The sequence below is a fragment of the Vombatus ursinus genome, unplaced genomic scaffold (assembly GCF_900497805.2).
Source record: "Vombatus ursinus unplaced genomic scaffold, bare-nosed wombat genome assembly UNPS02009132.1, whole genome shotgun sequence".
In the NCBI taxonomy this organism is placed as follows: Eukaryota; Metazoa; Chordata; class Mammalia; order Diprotodontia; family Vombatidae; genus Vombatus; species Vombatus ursinus.
In genome coordinates, this window is record NW_020948910.1 from 3,872,850 (window position 1) to 3,891,481 (window position 18,632).

General features: G+C 36.6%; 1 long non-coding RNA gene across 3 annotated transcripts in view; it reads left to right on the forward strand.

The window, feature by feature from the left end:
- Nucleotides 1-17,462, forward strand: part of LOC114034907 — a 62,244-nt gene extending 44,782 nt beyond the window's left edge. The window contains exons 4-6 of one of the 3 annotated variants that reach the window (XR_003568154.1): nt 6,710-6,868; nt 7,640-7,907; nt 17,423-17,459. This is a non-coding gene — a long non-coding RNA (uncharacterized LOC114034907). Of the gene's footprint in view, nt 1-6,709; nt 6,869-7,639; nt 7,908-15,395; nt 15,543-17,422 lie in introns of those variants that run through there. The other 2 variants (XR_003568155.1, XR_003568156.1) reach the window with 2 other exon arrangements.
- Nucleotides 17,463-18,632: the final 1,170 nt, after the last annotated feature.

Consider the following 18,632-nt stretch of genomic DNA (forward strand, 5'->3'; position numbering starts at 1 on the left):
AAACTTACCCAGAAGCCTTACTGAAGAATAATGAGGGGCAGCTATGTGGTGCAGTGGATAGAGCAACAGCCCTGGAGTTAGGAGGACCTGAGTTCAAATCCAGCCTCAGACACATAACACTCAGTAGCTGTGTGACTCTGGGCAAGTCACTTAACCCCAAATTGCCCCCCCCCCCCCCCAAAAAAATAATGAGACAAAAACAAAAAGGAGAAGAGCCAGGCTGATAAACACAGTTCTACCAATTTTGATGACTTTTAAGTATCCACATACCATGGTTTTGGCTGAAAATAATTTCCCATCTTAGCAGATTGTGTCAGTTATTCAAACCATTTGTTACACTAAAACACATTATCATGGTATTCCCATTTTTATACTAAACCAAGACCTGTCTTCACCAAACTATACCTCTCCAAAATTCCTTTGAATTTGTGAAATCATGGATTTTTAAAGTACTGAATATTCAAAGTTTGTTTTTGTTTTTTTTAGATCCATGATTTTTTAGATCCAACATCCTCTCAGTCATCCTTTTCCATTAACATATCAAATAAACTCATAGAACAGTTATCATCAGTATCCAGAGCATTTATTAAGTTTATGCCACATCCCAACACAGTGAGAGACACTGTCCCACTGGGAGTTAACACTCTTAATAAGAAACCTTCGTATGGATGAACATGTAGAGGAAACCTGTACTGGACACGGAAGTAGAACTGAGACTACATCTCCCAGAAAGCCCTGTAGCCAGGTTCCAAAAACGTCGCCCTTCCTGTAGAGGTCTGTCTCCAAGGCTCTAAAAATGTATGCTAGAAGATAGCTAAGTAGGTAACAAACTATGCTTGCAAGCCAAGAGTAAATGCAACTGTGAGGCAAAAAAGGAGAAGGGAATTCTGGGAATTTCATGTTTAGATAGCATGAGTTGGAAGCAGCAGCAAAGTACAGTGGAAACAGTACTGGGCTTAGAGAATCTGGCTTTCAAACCTTTTCTATGACCTTGGGTAGGCCCCTAAACTTCCAGGAGACTAAACTTCTTATCTTCAAAATGAAAAAGTTGGACTAGATTGGTGTTGTCCAAATTTTTTCATTTGTGCATATCATCAGTAAAAATTTTTGAGTGGCATCCCTAATATGGGTATAATTATTTATAAATTTCACATTAATCACTGAACATTTATTAAGTGCTTGCTATGTGTCAGGAACTGTGCTAAGCTCTGGGCATACAAAGGAAGGTAAAAAAATAGTCTGCTCTCAAGGAGAGATAGTCTGTACAGTATACTATACTAATGATTATGTGCAATTCAAAACACAAAAAATTAGAAATTTTTAAAAAATGAAATAAATATGAAATAACAGTAGATCCTAAAGTCCATAGAGAGCTACTGGAGTTTATTGAGTAGCGGAGTGAAATGATCAAACCTGAGCTTTAGGAAAATTACTTTGACAGCTGTGTAGAGGATGGATTTTAGTGGTGGGGCAGACTGATACAGGGGGATAGATTGCAACAGTTCAAGTGAGAGGTAGTGAGGGCTTGAACCATTGGAGTGGCTGTGTGAGTAGAGAGAAGGGAACAGATGAAAGAGAGGTAGGGTTAGAGATAGAATTTGGCAACTTATTAGATATGTGGGGTAAGGGAGGATGAGGAATTCAAAATGACCCCAAGGTTGACACTTGGATGTCCAGAAGGGTGGTGGTACCCTCAACAGTAATGGTGAAGTTTGGAAGAGGGGTGAGTCTGGGAGGGAAAAAATATATTTTTGGGTGAAAATATTATAAAGAAATTTGTGATATGTTGCAATACATTCATGCTTAGTCATCTTGTGTGAGTCACTCTCCTATCCATAATGAAAGTGAGGAGGTGGGACTCTTAATCAGTGCTCACTTCCTCAAAGCAAAGCCTTCGCTCTAAGAGGTGTGGGCTGAGGCCATGAGATGATGTGGAGAAGGATGGGGTGGGGGAAGAGGATGGCAGATTGTTGTGTTGGGGAATGGGGTATTTTCCCATTGGCACCTGTGCAGCTGCTGTTATAGAGGCCCAGGTGTGGCTGTGTTCTACTACCTTGAGGGACCAAGACTAGAGTTAGAAAGAGGAAGTTGGGAGATTGAACAATAGATGGAAGACATGGTATGGGTATGGTTTTACAGAAGACAAGTCCCATGATTGGCTACTGTGGGAAAGGGATGTGATTCATCTCCCAATTTATCTATTTCTCCTCTGTTTTTTAAAAAAGATTTCTTTTTGTTTGCTTATTTGGAGTTTATTTTCTAATTTAAAAATATTTAGTTTATTATTTCATTTTTCTATTTTGTTGATATATGTTCTCAGGGATATATATTTTTTCCTATGAGGATTGCTTTAGCTGTATCACAGAAATTTTGCTATTTTATCTCATCATTATCATTCTCTTCATATAAATATTGATTCTATGATTTGTCCCTTTACCCACTAATAGATTCAGATGTTATGATAAAGTTCCTATGTAGGTCTATATCTTTTTGCTTATGTTCCTAGCATTAATTGATATTTTTGTTGTATTTTGATCTATAAGATATGAGGTTAGTATTTATGCTTTATTTTACATTTATTTATAATTTCTCTGTGCCTTTGTGCATTGTCTAGTTTTGTAAACAGAGAATTGTGCTGAAAAAATACATATATGTCCAACTCAGAAGTCTTTCAGCTTTAAATTCTCCAATAGATTATTCACTTCTCTAATTTTCCTTTTAGTAGATTTGTCTAGGTCTGCAAAAAGAAATGTAAAGTTTCTTGATATTATTGTATTACTATCTATATGTTTTTCATTTAGCTTCTGTGTTTTGAATCTCAATGCTATTCCAGGTGGCGAATATGTATTTAATACTAATATTGGTATGTTATCTATAGGTCCTTTAAATATAACTTCCTTATTTATTTCTGTTGGTGGTGTAAATTTTTTTTTCCTGACAACATGTTACAAGTTTTCAGGTTTTTTGGACTTAGCTAATACTTGGTAAATTTTGTTTGAGTTTCTCATTTTCATTTTGCATGTGTCTTTACTTTTTAGATGTACTTCTTATATACAAGAGATTGTTGGCTTATGTTTTCTTATCCATTCTGCCATCCTTTTTAATTTTAGTATCATTTAATCCATTCATATTTGAAGTTGTGATTGTTAGACTTGTGTTTTCCTCATTTACTTCCTTAAAGTTGCTCTTAAAAATCTTTTTTTTTAACTTCCTACTCTGTCCCTATGATTAGTTTTACTTTAATGCTAATCTATTCCCATGGACTCTCTCCTCCACTCCTATTTGTCTATTCTTTCCCAAATTTTTTGATTGTGCTTAAATTATTTATCTTCTCTCTCATTCATTATTTCTCCCTGTCTTTTGTTCTTTCTCTTCTCTATTCAGTTATTCAATTAGCTAAAAATCTCTCTCCTCTTCTCATGTGGCCTCTTAATTTTAGTAATTTTCCATCACTGTACCCCTTTCTAAGAAGTTTGCCTGCATTTTGGCCTTATTATTTATCTTCCCTTCTAATCTATTCTATGAATTTTATTTTATGATTCATTGGCTATGTCCTCATGCCTCAAATTTTCCCTCTTCATTTTTCTTTTTTTCCCTCATGGGTTAAATTAAACTTCTGATCTCTTTCTTCTAACCAATTTCCATGTTGTTGTCTTTTTAGATCTGACCCTGTCGCCCCACTTTGTGCCACATGGTGCTTGGCACATAGTAAATCCTTAGTAAATGTTTTTCATTCATTCATTCATGTATGCATGCATTTTTAGAAATATTAATTTGTGAGGAAAACAATGGTAGGTGGAAATAGCACCACATGGCAGAAATTACCCTATGTACAAACTGCATAGCTTTGCCCTACCACCCAGCCCTCATCAAGATAAATTTCCTACACAAAGGCCATGTGCTCTTATCTCTGACTCTGTATCACCCTAACCCCTAGCCTCTTCATTCTGGGTGTCAGCTGCCTTTAGGAACTTACACATTCCTTGTCCTGAGGCAAGAGGCTGTTTACAAAAGGCACAACATTTTCTGAGAACATTTTCTCTCAATAAACTAATTCTTCTCAGACTAAAACTACCATAAAGTCTTCATTTCCCATCATATGGAGCCAGATGATTCAATACTTGTGATAATGCCTATAGGCACAATATTACCACAGCAGAGTTGACAGATGCAAGGAAATGTGTCAAGGTAAAGACACAAGTAGGGTAGCTAGGTGGCACAGTAGATAAAGGACTAGGCCTGAAGTCAGAAAGACTCATATTCCTGAGTTCGAATGTGACCTCAGACACTTACTAGCTTTGTGACCCTGGATAAGTCATTTGACCTTGTTTGCCTCAGTTTTGTCATCTATAAAATGAGCTGGAGAAGGAAATGGTAAACCACTCCAGTATCTTTGCTAAGAAAACCCCAAACGGGGTCACAAAGCATCAGAAATGAGTGAACAACTAAACAACAAAAGACAAATTCAAGAAAAGTTCATTTGGAATAGTCTTAATCTTCTGCATGAAGAAAGAAATGGTCATTAAATGTCATCCCCTATAAGAAATAAGAAACCTTTTGTAATTTTAGTTGTTAGCATGTCTCTGAAATTACTCTGTGTGTGTGTGTGTGTGTGTGTGAATGTATAGTTAGCATTTATTTGTATATATTCTGATTCTTCCCAGTAGAATGTAGAATCCTTAAGGGGAAAAACTCTGTTTTTGTCTAACCAAACCCAGTGTCTAGCCCATAGTATTATAAGAATGGTGGACTGAACCTATGGTTTTCTTGGTAGAGAGGACGTCTAAGCAAGGAAACTCTCTCTACCAATTCTGGTAGGCACCTTCTACAACTTACAGCCTTAGAAAGTTGGCGAGAGGACCAAGAGGCTAAGCAACCTGCCCAGGGTCACATGGCCAGGATGCATCAGAGGAGAGACTTGAACCCATTTCATCTTGGCTTTTGAAGATACCTTTCTATCCACTATGGCTTGCTGCCACATAGTAGGTACTTAATAAATACTAATGAAACATGAATGAAAGACTTGGTGTACAGCAGTAAGTCTCTGTGAAGGAAGAGTTCTATGAGGGTATGACTTGGCCATCATTGGAAAAAACATTCTTCATCTCCTACCCAGCCCTAAGAGGCATGGGAGCAAGAGTGAAATAAGAGGACAGTGCAGCATACAGGAATGAGGATTGGTGTAATATATTCCCACTTCGATGCAAAACGATGTTCCAAAGGTAAGCAAAAACAAACCCTCTAGGACTTAGGGCTGAAAGAATTAGAAAGCTGTTACAGTAGTCCTGGTGAGCAATGATGAGGAACCCAGTCTGGATTGAGTAGAGAGAAAGGGACAACAAATGTGAGATATACTGTGAAGACAGGATTAACAACATTTAGCAATTGGTTGGGGATGGAAGTCCAAGGAAAGGGAAGTGTCAAGGATGACTCTATGTATTGAATCTTGAATATTCCTATTTTTAGAAATAAGTTTCCTTTTCCATTAAAAATGAGGTCTGGGACTTTTAGCTTCCCCTAAATAAATCACTCTTTATTTAAATCTAAATTTAATCACCAGTGAGTCCTACCAAATGAACATATTGGAGCCTATTTGTGTACATTTGATAATCTATGTCTTCTGGAGAAGAAAGAGGTCAAGCCTTGGATATAGAATGTGGGGTCCTCCCCCCCAAATGACAAAGCAATCAGAAGTTAGATGGAGCACAATCATATCCCCTAGAGTAACTGTTTAAAGGCACAGATAGATATACTTCTAGGCCACTGCCCCCTCTCTCTGAGAAGAGCACCTTGGTCTCCAGCCCCAACTTCCTGCTTCTCCTCCTGGCAAGAATGAAAGTCTCCCTTGGAGAAGGGTCAGGGGAGAAGAGGCTAGAGATATCTACCTCCCTTTGACCTACACAACATCAACCCCTGGTAACACATGAAGCTTTACTCCACACTTTGGGCCCCTTCTCTACATGTAGTATTTGCTCTCTTTCTCTCTACACACAAAAGACATTGATAAACCTTACGGTTAGTTATCAAATTTCTGCATTTTTGTGTCCTGAAAATTCCTTTCCATGACTCACCTTTGCTCATTCATTCAACAAACATTTGCCCCTATAATACACATGGCTTAAAAAAGATGAAAACTGACACAGTCTCAGCTTTCATGGCTCAGGCAATAGAAGCAGGATATTATCGTAGGGGGATGTTTCAAGGGGGTAGTGGGTGATGGGACTGGGCTTTCTGAAGGGCTAAAGTATTTTTTGGGGGGAGGGGGAGTTTGTCTCTGGCAGCTCAATTACTGAGACCTGAGCAACCTTTAGCAGGTTGGAATTCTGATTACTAGCACATCATAGATAAGAAGAACAAAGACAAAGAAAATCTTGAGGGAAGCAAACAATGCTTACTAGCTTTGGGGACTCAAAGCTGAGGCGGGTGGGAGGGGTGGCAAGATCTATAAAGAGTGATATTTAGAAGGCATCAGTTAAATAGTGGAGAGGAGTAAAAATAGGAGGCATGGATATTTGTGACTGCTACTGACTCAGGCTCTGGGACTTTCAAGACTGAGTCATCTGTTTATCCTCTATCACTCTGCTCTAGAATGCAATCTAGGCCATGGCATCAAATCAGCGTCCCCAACTGAGTGTTGTTTTTCCATAATAGATGACCTGTCTTCATGCACTCTTCTCAATGAATGTGAATCGAATCACTTTGCCAACAGGTAGTTCTCCACAGAGTCCCAGTGGGATCCACCTGACTCCAGGGCTCGGTTCTAACCTTGACTGGTAGCCACCAGAGCTGGTCAGAACACCAGGCAATGGTCAAAGGACTGAAGGTCACTAATTCCGATGGTCCTTCTCCAATTTCATTCTGAACCAAGGTATGAAACCTCCCCACCTTTCTTGATAATTTCAGTTTAACAAATTCCATCCAGTAACATTTATTAAGTACCTATTAGATCATTGTGAAATGTACTTCCCCTCCCCTCGCCTTTTTTTGCTTTGTTCAAATGTCACTGAATCTTAAGAGATGCTAGGAATTCAACACATTCATTTTTAGCAAAGGCCTAATTCCTTAGTAAAAGAAAAGGACCTGAATGAAGTTTAGGACCCTTGAGAGTTTACTGTTCAATAGTTTATTAAATGATGGTCTAAGATAGCTGATTCAGCTCAAAGAATGTAGATCCTAGCCAACTCTAGGAAAGTTACTCTGGGTGAACTCTGAGCATCTTAGAAGGTTAGGATGACTTAATGGGCACTGGCCCATAAGTGTACTTGGAGCCAAGAGGGCAGAGCTGACATTTCTCTTATTCAGGACTACATTAATTCTTTAATCTCTTCTCCATTCAGAGAATATCTGTCTCTCAGATTTCTCCAAATGGGGGATCCTGAGGATATTGGCTATTATGAAATGACAACTTTTGAAATGTTGTCCATTTTATAATGCAGTAAAACAACAATAGTTAGTTATATAATAATAATAAAGTTACTCGATAATAATATAGGGGCTTTAAGGTTTGCAAAGCACTTTACATGTTATCTTATTTTATCCCTTGCTTCCAATTTTGTTAATCTCTGATTTTCAAATTCCTTTTTGGTATTTAATTAGCATTTAAAATTTTTTATGTTCTGATTTTTTGTTATTGTTGCAGGCCCAATTCATGGATCTGTTCTTCAAAACTTTTTTCTTGATGAAAGAATTTAGAAATGTGAATTTTCCCCTAAGAACTGCTTTGACTACATTTAATTTTATCCTCACAGCAACCCTGTGAGGTAGATGCTTTATTATCTATATTTTCCAGAGGAGGAAACTGAAGCTAATAATTAAGTGATCTACTTGGGGACATAATTAATGAAGTGTTCGAGACAGGATTGGAACTCAGGTCTTCCTGATTCCAAGTTTAATGCTCTATCTACCAGGTAGGAATGTCATGGACATTTCTCTCTGGAAAGTTGTCTGGGTGTAGCAGATGATATTTACAATAATAGTGGATAACACTCATAGAGATTTTAAGGTTCACAAAACCCTTTTTATACACTATCTCATCGAATTCTCACAACAACATGGGGAAGTAGGTAATATAAGTATATTATCCTCATCTTACAGATAAGAAAAATTAAGCTCAGGGAACTTGTGTCTTGCTAGAGCCACAAAATTAAGAAAAGAGAAGTAAGGGTAGCCTCAGGATGATTGAGAGAGGGTAGATTAAGGAAGGAATTAGTCCTAAGCAAAATAACCTCTAACTAAAATATATAAAAATATTTATAGCAGTTTTTGCTATGACAAAGAATGTGAAACTGAGGGAGTGTCAACCAACTGGGGAACAGCTAAATAAGTTTTGGTATATAAACATGATGGAATACTATTGTGTTTTAAGAGATAATGAAGGAGACAGTTTCAGAGAAGCCTGGGGAGACTTGTATGAATTGATGCAGAATGAAGTAAGCACAGCCAGGAGAACACAGTAACAACATTATTATAAAGAGAAACAACTTTGAAAGACTTGAGAATTCTGATCAATACAATGACCAACTGTGATTCCAGAGGACTTGTGATAAACCATGTCAAAATAAGTTTTTTCAATCTATATTCTGACATGACTAATGGAAGAATTTTTTTAAAACTACGTTTGTAACAAGAGGTTTGCTTTTGTTTCTTTCTCAATGATTGTTGGGGGAGTGGAGACACTCCTTCATTTGCCTTTCTACAAGAGAGTTTCATTCCTGCCAGGAGGGAAACATGAAATTGGGGCCATGAGGCTGGCCTCTCATCAGAAAAAGGGCCCTGGGTTAGGATTATAATCTATTTTCCTCCATAAGTATTGTTAGTCGAGGAAAAATAATTTTTAGGTTCAAGCTACACTTCTCATTGCTATCCCTTAATGGGGAAGGAGTGCCCCAAACTATATATCCAAGGCCACATGCTGGGTATACAAAAACGACACATAACCATTAGAAAATAAACCCTTTTATCCAAGCCACTGGTGAACAGAAATCAGAAGAGCTACACAGATGAGAATATAGCAGACAGTATCTAGAGTGAATGAGCTGTCCCAATGGGAATAAGATATCTCAGTTTAACCAAAAGAGAGTGCCAAATTTCACCAAAGAGGAAATTCAGTGAAGTTTCTGGTACAGTAAGTAGGCACAGAGCATAGAGTGATCAGTCTCCATCACTAAAGATAGTCTTATACAAATGGGTCTTAGCTCCTAATGGCATTCCTTCCCCAAACCAAAACTTTTTGAAGTCTCTTGCAAAAATTACCTGAAGCAAGCTTGAAACCTGTAACTTTATAGTATAAACACAATCAACAGTACTGTAAAACAACAAGGATGATTTTTCCTGGCATCTCAGATAACCAATTTTTGGTACCACTGAAACCAAAGTAAAACAAATGAACATTAATAATATATGCAATAGACATGGCTCTATACAGAGCATCACTTTGGAGGGTACTGCAGTAACAACATGCCTAATTACATGCATGACATAACACATGCACATTTCAAACATATGTGCATATACATAATACATATCAATCAATTGTAAACAAAGCATGGCTGACTAATAAGGCAAAGGTAGCTAGTAGCAACAATAACACCAACTTCAGGCCCACATGTGAAATACAGCTTGACCATAAGCATTAGTTTATACACAAAACAATGAATAAACAGACCTTGCTATAGCAGGAACATAAGAAAAACATCATCAAATGAACTGAGCAGCAAAAGAAGAAATAAGAACACTCAAATATGTAATTTACATGTACGGCAATAAACAATGCAATTATACACAAGGCAAATTTCATGTGGGCAATCTCTAATATCACTTCCTCAATACATGTACAACCATATTTTCAGGTTTACCTGTCACATCCTAACTCAGCCTTGTGATTGGTCTCAGGGGTCTAGTTCTCTTATCAGGATCCTTATAGACCTATTTATCTATATCTGGGCTGACAACAGTAGCAGGTTGGTTATCAGTATGTTCATGCCCTATGGGTTTAGTCTGGGCTCTCAGAGTCTCTTAGAAGTTTTGGGCAGGAAGGGAGTTGCCTCTGGTTCATTTCTCCTGCCCTATAACAAAACACAGCCTTCTTCTCTAGATACATGACTTTCTGTGTCCATATTTGAGTCAGTAAGTGCTTGTACAACTGGCGAATGTTCTCTTTTTCTCAGCCTTCCCTGAGGGGAATGTCCATCAGTTCTCTCCATCAGTTCTCCATCCAAAGTGCCAGCGATCCTCCCATGGTCAAGAAGTGTTTGTGCTGAATAGTCCTGACAGGGCCCCTTCCATTCTTAGGGGCTATTCTGCCAAGAGACAAGTTGCCCAGTCTCTCAATAATTTTGTATGGCTTAATTTTCCATTGGTCGGCTAACTTCAGAGTCACTTAAATTCCAGAGTTTCTCAGCAGAACTCTTACCTCCTTGTTGCTTGAAATATCCTGCTAAAATTTCTTAGACTAGAATTAGTTCTGAACCATGCTAACACTCCAGTGAGTATCAGAGGGTCCAGACATATCAGAGCCACAGTGTCCATTTTTCTGTAGAGCAGATCAGAAGAAGTCTATCCTCATTTTTTCTCTAATATTGCACAGCACAAAGGAGAAAACCATGTGGAATTCCTCATCATTTTGGAGCAATGTGTGCAGATATTGATACAGATAGGCACTGTGGACCCTGAGAATGCAGGTAAAATTGACCTGTGGAGATTGATCCAGGGCATGGTATATATGACCTTCATTTATCAGATGTCATTACAGCTATTTAGATACAGAAACTGCTGCCCATAATGTCTGAGATGAGACGGGAACTCCTAATACAAAAGGTTCATTTTCAGAAGGCCCCAAGCCTTCTGAAAAGTACAGCAGGGCAATAGTACCACCAGTGCTAAGCTACATGCACAGACCTAGAGACAATCCAGATGAGAGATGGTGCAGTCCACACTTGTATTCTCCTTGGCAAGGTGGAGGATCGAGTGAATGGAGGGCATGAAAACCTGACATAAGAACACTTCCACCAGTAATCATTAGAGTAAAACATCCATCTTCTCTTGTAATTATTGATTAGATGTCTATATTTATGTTGGATACACTAGCAAAAAGAATGGAGCATTGTCATGCAGAAGCTAAAATCTTCTCAGATACAGCTTCAGGAAACCATAGCAAGGCTAGGGGGAGGAGGTCATCCTTGGCCCTGAAGACAGTCACCTGGTCATACATCAGTGAGATTATTCACTGCTACTGCAGCTGCTACTGTAGCTGTGATCTCCTTAGGCTCTCTGTCAGTCTCATCACTTTATCTGGCTCAGGGACCTTCTAATGTTTCAGGCCTACTCTTGTCTGTCCAATCCACATTTCCCAGTATTTCTCTATTGGAGGAAGTTGTTCTTATACAAAGAAAATGTCAGGCTTGAGGTTTATGGCATTGACCTACCATTAATACTAGGCTCAGTATAGCCTTAGCCTTACTCACAGATGAAGTGGAATTGCTGAATTTATTTATGACATTCAGTTTCTATATCGGAATGCCTCCTTTGATTAGATTACCCCTTTAAGCAATTCTTTATCCTTAGAGGTTGGGATAGTATGAAGTTCCAAGGAATTTCAATTCCTCAGGCATATCTGATGGTCAAAATTCCCAGGTGTGACTAAAAAAACTTCCTGAGTTATCTCACCTGCCTCACCTAACACTAGTAGCCTTAAGTGCACATTTTTCAAATCCTTTCACCCTGCCCAATCTCCTTAAAATGACCTCATTCTTAAGGCCTGGGTCTATTCCTAATATTAAGAGACCTTATGTTTTCCAAAAGTAAAATAGTACAACTCAGCTGCCTTTGTTCTCATCTTTTCTGGAGATTGTTTCACATGTGCGCATATTAACGCAAAGAATAACTATGTAACAGTACAGCAATCATAGTTTATTAGATTAATGTCTTTACTTAAACAATATAATAACACAGCAAAGGACATGGAGCCAAATCATGAAAACAATGCCAATTACTTTTTCATGTAACTATATCAGACAATTAATTATGAATACAGTGGCATTCAGATTTTTAAGAGATATACATATCAATAAATTTAGCAATTGCCTAGCAATATCTTAATTCTAGCATCTGGTTAAGATAAAGCCAAGACAGTTTAGATAAGCTCATTACTCCTCCAAAAAACCCAATAAAACAAAAATAAAAATTACATTTCAAAAAAATACCAGGACACAACCAGTAATAAACACAATCATCTGTACCTATAAAGAGAATCTACTTCTGATAAAGAAAAAAGAACATAAAAAACACAAACAAAACGTATTTTCTAGAATAGGAAGATGGACTCCTCTTTTGAAACAAAAATGACCACAGAAGCAATGCCTGAAATTTTAAAGACAAAGAAGTATCCTACTATTCAGTTTGCTAACCTGAGGCAACAATATTCATTAAAGTGCAAACGGATCAGAATTCACCATCACAAAAACAAAAATCTGTCTGAAAAAAAATTGTTCTTTCAAAGTTGTTCTCAAAAAAATTGTGAGTAGTGGATAGAGCACCGGCTCTGGAGTCTGTTTAAATCTGGCTTCAGACACTTACTAGGTGTGTGACCTGGGCAAGTCACTTAACCCCAATTTCCTCCACCAAAAAAAAAAATTGTGGGCATAGAAATTTAAATAAGCCTGGCTATAAGCTACAACTTTGCTTCACTATAGCTCTGGCTGCATTCCATAGACTTGATATGTAGTATATGCATTTACATATTTGATATAAGATTTTTTTTTATAATTTACCCTTTGACCCAGTCATTATTTAATAAAATCATTGTTTTAGTTTTCACATGGACCTATACATTTTATTGTGTTATTTGCTAGTTTGATTTCATTATGATCCATAAATATGGCATATTAAATTTTTGTTTTCCCATTTATCTATCTTCTCTGCGGTCTAACATATGATGAATTTTTTTGTACTTCCCACAAATACTGAACAAGTACCAATGTTCTTTCTTTTTTTTTTAATTAAACTATCTTCACATACCTATTAGATCTAATTTGACTAATATTCAAGTTATGTAATGTCTTCATATCTTCCTTTTTATTGTATTTATCATTCTAGATCATAGATTTTAGAGCTCAAAGGTACCTCAGAGGCCTTTAAGACAACACTATGACTTTAGAGATGAGAAAATTGAGGCACAGAGAGGTTACATATAAGAATTGTCCAGGATCACAAAACTAGTAAATATATGAAGTGGGATTTGAACCTGGGTCTTCCTGAATCCCAGGTCTAGTGCCTTATCTACCACACCATGCTGCCTCTCTTTAACTACATCTTCCTGCATAACTGTGGGTTTCCTTTATAATTCTACTAATTATAATTCTATATATTTAAAATGGAAATAGTTTCACTTTGTACAGAACCCTTAAAATGATTTTTTAAAAGTCCATTAATTTTTTTTAAATTGCTTTCTGGTTTGAATTCAACTTTTTTTCTGATAAAATTAGTATCATTTCAGCTTTTTGTGATTTAGTACTAGTGTGATAAACTTTAGACTACTTTTTAATTTTAGATCTCTTTAATTATTTCTAGATTGAATGTTTATTGTAAATACAATGTTGTTAAAGATCAGCTTTTTTTAAATCTAGTTTTTTAATTTTTTCATTTTATTGTAGAGTTTAGTTCCATTTACATTCGCTATTACAATCATTAGGTTTTTCTTCCCTTCAGTCATTCTCTTGGATGAGAATACAAATTTTCTTATTGTTTCTATGATTAACCCATAACAAAAAAAAAACCCAACCCTCTAAATTCCCTGACGTATTAATAGCTATGTAGGTTTCTTTTAGCTTAGACTTCCCCTCTATGATAAGAGTTTCACTTTGAGCTTCACCTGCCTTCCCCCCTTCCCCATGCTGCTAAGACAATATTGTAGGGGGTTCTACTATTTAACAACTGGCTTGTCTTAATTTGAGAAATATTCATTGTTTTAAATACTTTTGGATTATGGGACTTGTTTGATCCTCAAGATGTACATGTATCTCTATAATGTCTTCAAAGTTTAAGTACTTCCCAATTGTTTCCATTTCCTCTTCAGAATTTCATTCTTAAGAACTTCCCAATTCTTCCTTGGATAATTTCCCTTGTAGAATTTCATTTTTTAAATTTTAGTCCAGGGTATCATATACAATGGGGCAGCTAGGTGGTGCAGTGGAGAGAGTACCAGGCCTAAAGTCAGGAAGACTTATCTTCCTGAGTTCAAATACAGCCTCAGACACTTAAGAAGCTGTGTGACCCTAGGTAAATCACTTCACCCTGTTGGCCTCAGTTTCCTCATCTGTAAAATGAGCTGGAAAAGGCAAACCACTCCAGTATCTTTGCCAAGAAAACCCCAAATGGGGTCATTAAGAGTCAGACATGACTAAAATAACTGAACAAAATCATACACAATATTCTCTTGAACTCTTCTAAATCTACTTTTTCAAATTCTAGGGTACATTTCAGGCTAAACCAAGGTTACCTCTCTTTCTGTATGGTGAATTGGTATTATTTATTACATGCTTCCTCCTAAGCTTCCCATCATTTTTAGTTCAGCAGACAATTTCTCTTTGTTGGGCAGAATCACATAGAGCATAGCTTCCTTTTGATATTTCCTTTACCTTTCGAGTATGAAATTATCATTAGGGCAAATCAAGAATGTATTGACATTTCTGCTTTTGGCAGACAGCACTCCAGCAGATGTATGGATAATTGAAGTCCCTCTGTCAACAACTATATCATGTCTCTGGCCCAAGTTTTTAATAGAATTCCTAAACTTTTTGATTATTTCCTCTTGTTCAGATGGTTTGTAGCACACTCCCACAGCAATATCACTTCTTTTTCTCCCTCCGTTGATCCTTACTCAAACTCTCCCCATCATGTCTGTAAGGGTCAAATGAGCCAATATTTGTAAAGCACTGAGCACAGTGCCCGGCACATTGTAGGTGCTTAGTAAGTAAAATTCTCTCCCCCTACCTCTTTCCTCTCTGGTCCCTATATTTTCTCCCATGAATATATCTTGTTAAAACATAAGGCTACTTGCTACTTCATGTCTCTTTTGATTAATTCTGTTCTTTTTGAATAATATATACCCTTTCAGAAGGCATACTGTATTCATGGTTCCCATCCCACTGAGTTTCAATTATACCAATGAGGTCAAATTTGTCTCCTTCCATTACAATCTCTAGCTCATAGCATTTGCTGCTTATAATTTGGACATATGTATACATTTATCTGATGCCATAAATTTAATTATTGGCTATTTCTTGATGTTCTAAGGTGGGCCTGATATAGTCCTGTCCCCTGGCAGTTTATATTCAATTCTGGAATGAAATGAGACACTTGTCGATCATTCAGCTATTAACAAAAGGACTTTTACTTAGCTTTAGGAGAAGGATTTTCAACAAGGACATGCACTGAAGATTTCCTGAGTTGATTCAACTGAGTGAAACACCCTTGCCTGAGTTGCCCATTGTGGTCCACCATCAGAGAGCATTTGTTTTATACATCTTCTGGGACATATAACATGATTAAGTCAGCTTTTAGTACCAGCTAAAAAACCATAACACTCCTCTCAGTCATCTTTTTCTGTTTATATTACAAAATAGAAGAAAGAGTACATGAATAAGCTATTGGAGAAATGTTTATGTTAAAAAAAAAAGAGCATGCATTAGGCTTTTCTATGTCTACGCCCTCCTTCATTTCAATCTCTAGCCAATGTGTTCATTTATAGTTAGTGCTGCCTGGAGGTGGGGGTGAGTAGGTTTATTTAAATGAAAATACTTTTAGGAACCCTTAACCATCGAATGTCTGGGGTTTTTTTTTGCTTTTTATTATTAAAAAAAATATTGCTTAATTATGTGTTACTTAGTTGGTGGGTTCCCTTTTCCAGGGATGAGCTGGGCCCAGCTCATATTGGCTTACAAGAGACTACTGTTAAATATTCAGTGAACATGTACACATTCAAAATCAATAAATGTCATGTTAGGGCTTGATTTATTATTATTATTATTATTATTATTATTATTATTATTATTATTTTTAGGCAATTGGGGTTAAGTGACTTGCCCAGGGTCACACAGCTAGTAAGTGTCAAGTGTTTCGTCTGAGGTCACATTTGAATTCAGGCCCTTCTGACTTCAGGACGGTGCTCTATCCACTGTGCAACCTAGCTGCCCCCTTGATTTCTTGTTTTGTTGTTTCTCTAAACTTAAAAAAGTGATGAAGAAAATGTTGATAATGCAGATTAAACTTAAAAATGTGGCATGTGTTCTTTTTTCCCCTAGGGAGTCATTTGTTAAACATTTACCAGCACATTGCTGGTTCCTTATACCTGGAAGTTTTTAAGCAGATCCTGGGTGTTCACTTGTAGGGTTATATGTTATAGTGGCAATTCCTTTAATATATAGGTTGGACTAGATGGCCAGTAAAGTTCTTTCCAATTATCAAATATTGTGATTCTGTGATTTTCAGCCAGTGAATAGCCATTTAAAATAGGTAAGACCACAAAACAAGTCAGGTAGAAAGGACACCACCTTTGTTTAATAGACTATTGCCATTCTATACTTGGATGCCCAATAATAAGAGTGACAAACCACAGTATCTGACCTTAATGTTTCCAATACCAGTGAGCCATGAGGGGAATGTTTTGCATGGGGCCTAGAATTTAGCACTCATCATTAGGAAGATGATCTATATATTCTTTTCCTGTTTATATGTAAAACTATTTCACCATTTCACAAAGGATTGTCACGAAGTTCCTATTCAAAATGGCCTGAGGTAATGAGAAAATGGGAAAATGAACCACCACATAAAATAAAAACTACCAAAGCTTATCAGCACAGATTCTGTCCTGGACCTCAGATCATTCTTTTCCTAATCATTTGATATCACCTCCTTCATTTAACCTGACCTTAGATATACTTTTGATAGATATTAGATAAAGAAACTTGATAATGTCAGATATTCTTAATCAATTTAAAGATGGCCATGTAGCTTTACTTTTATCAACAGTATAGAGGTTTATATGAAGTTTATATAAATTGTTTTTTAGAGGGATTATGTAGCAAATGAGCTTCCTGTAGTTAGTGGTTTAGCATCCCCTAGTGATAAATTTCTTTTATACCCATCTGTCCTCTAAATGGGTATAAAAGTCATGTTTTTTAGATTGGTCTGGAACTTAAGAGTCTCCTTTAATAATACCTACCCTTTAATGTTGTCTCTAAAGCTTTTTTTTGTTAATTTCTGCCATTTGTATTACCTATCATTGAAATAATTATAAAATTAAATTTTATTTCTTAATGCATAAAACACTGGCCATCATTTGGAAATAGTCATTAAATTCATCAAAATTTGACAAGGCTGCAATAAAAATAATGTTTACAATGGTTTGTTTTTCTTTTCTTTTTAGGTCTACTTGCTTTGGATTGCTAAATATTTAAAAAATAAAGATATCATCATCATGATTTGAAATCAACTGTTTTCTTTGTATACTGTATTATAGATTATATTCTTTTGACCCACTGGAATCTATTTTCATATAACTTTTTTCTTTTTCATACTTAACTCTGATTAATAATAATTATTATTGTCAATAATTGATTGAGAGGCAGCATGGCATAGTACACAAAGAGCTGGCTTCAGAGTCAGGAAGTCCTGGATTCAAGATCTGCCTCTGATATATACTGGTGAAGGAACTCTAGGCAAGTCACTTAAGTCACTTAGAATTCCCAAGGCAACTCTATGAGTATATAATTGCAGAACCAATATCAACCTTCATTGGTCAAGAGAGAGTTTACTCACCAGGAGTTTTCTACACAACTGAAATCACAAGTCTGACTGGAAAATTTCTAATTAATAATTACCCTCTGGTTATCATTATCAATCATTATCAATATCATTATAATTATCAATTATCAATCAAGCATGAAATACAGAGATATATGGTCAACAAAGGTGTTTACCACTATCAAAGAAGTTGTACTGTAAAGAGTGACTATACTAACTATCCAAAGTGTATGAAGACTTGTTTATTGTTCAAATTATGTTAAACAATTAGATGTACAACCTAGGAGGCTGATCTATTAGTACCCATATCTTGGATAGATGCTGTCCCTATTAGCCCCAATTAACTAAAATCAAAATTGAATAAGAGGAGAAAAAAAGCCTTTAGGATATTATGCAACACTTATAATGATGAGTTTTTCCCTGAAAAAAATACATATGTATGTAGACACACATAAGAGAGGGAAATCTTCATTGTCGGAACTCTTGTTCAACTGGAGAGTAAAAAAAAAAATGTACTCAGGGAGATTTGGCAGTAGTTAGAGTGGGATGGAGCTTATAAACAGGCCATTGGTCATTGCTTATTCACATTGTAAAATCAGTTCACTTCCTTTTCTATTCATGTCTCTCCCTAGTGACATCCTTTACACCACTTCTGCACAGTTCTTTGTTATTAATATGCTGTAGCATATTCATGCCCACCAAGCCTTTTTCTAATGCCCTTTGGGTGGCCAACAACTTTGATTCTTTTTTTAGACTCTATCATTCAAAATGGAATTGGAAGGAGAATGCTCACCCTCCCACATTTGCTAAGCCAAATGTTATACAGAGTAATG